Source organism: Miniopterus natalensis, chromosome 9 (genome assembly GCF_054644295.1).
Source record: "Miniopterus natalensis isolate mMinNat1 chromosome 9, mMinNat1.hap1, whole genome shotgun sequence".
NCBI lineage: Eukaryota > Metazoa > Chordata > Mammalia > Chiroptera > Miniopteridae > Miniopterus > Miniopterus natalensis.
Genome location: NC_142089.1, coordinates 54,023,722 through 54,024,966, shown reverse-complemented (window position 1 = coordinate 54,024,966; position 1,245 = coordinate 54,023,722). Strand labels below are relative to the sequence as shown.

General features: G+C 38.1%; 1 pseudogene; it reads right to left on the bottom strand.

Moving 5' to 3' along the window:
* Window positions 1–299: 299 nt before the first annotated feature.
* On the bottom strand, window positions 300–393 carry LOC148092464 (U6 spliceosomal RNA; annotated as a pseudogene).
* Between the last annotated feature and the right edge of the window lie 852 nt (window positions 394–1,245).

The window sequence follows — 1,245 nt, the reverse complement described above, 5'->3', positions numbered from 1 at the left end:
GGCTGTTCCCTTTAAGTGAGGGCTACAATTCAGCTTAAATGACACAGATTCTTATTATTTAGGAAACCATAGTTTTTTCATGTTTTCCAACTTTTTATTTTTTATTAAATTTATTGGGGTGACATTGGTTAACAAGATTATAGAAGTTTCAAGTGTACGTTTCTATGATACATCATCTGTATATTACAACCCCACCCCCTTCCCTCTGGCAATCGCCATACCATTGTCTGTGTCTGTGAGTTCTTGTTTGTTTGTTTTTATTGTTTGTTCATTTGTTACTTTCATGAAGTTTTGTATAAAAATATATGGAACACTTCACAAATTTGCGCAGGGGCCATGCTAATCCTCTCTGTGTAGTCCCAATTTTAGCATATGTCCTGCTGAAGCTAGTGCTGGGGAACCATATTTTAAGGACTATGTAAAGACAGATTACAAAGTCACGTTACATAGTTTAAAAAGTGGTGAGAGTAGTGCGGGTAAAAGATAAAGATGTAACATTTGTGAAGCCTTTAGAAGCATCGGGAATTCTAAAAAGCACTCATCATTTGCTCTCATATTTAATATTCATGATACCTACATTAGTCAATCACCCCATTTTAGAACAGAGGAAATAGAGGTCTAGACTCCCAACATCCAGGAGGGAAAATTGGGATTTGAATCTAGATCTCAGGCTGTCGCACTGTTGGGAGGTTAAGGAGAAGAATGGCCACAGGCTGGGGACTGGGAACGAGATTAGAGTCTGGACCAAATGGGAAAGCGCGTGGGGCTGACTGATACTGTGTCCAGGTCACGGAGTGAGCCTCTGCATTTCATCATGTGTGTTTGGTGCTTCAGGTTCAGATATTATTAGAAGGTGAAGTGCTATGAGCAAAACAGCCCGATGACAGAACCCAAAGAGAACTTATTTCCCAAGACTTTTCTGGAAAGCTTCAGCTCAGAACACTCAGGATAAAAATTTAAGCTTGACCGCAGAGATTCCTTAGTGTGATACGATGGTTTTTTTTTATTTAAAGGACCTTTGATCTCCTTCCCACTTCAGAATAGCCTTTAAGTCTCCACAAAGGACTGTTAGAAAAGCAAGGATTTGGATAAGGTCCATCCTATTAATTTTGTCATTAATTCTAATGAGTCACTCCCATAAAAATGCAATTCTTTCTCTTTGCTTTGATAATTATTAGAGATAGCAAGATTTGTGATCAAATATTTTAAAACTAGAGTAAGTGGCTTCATTGCTATCATAAACAC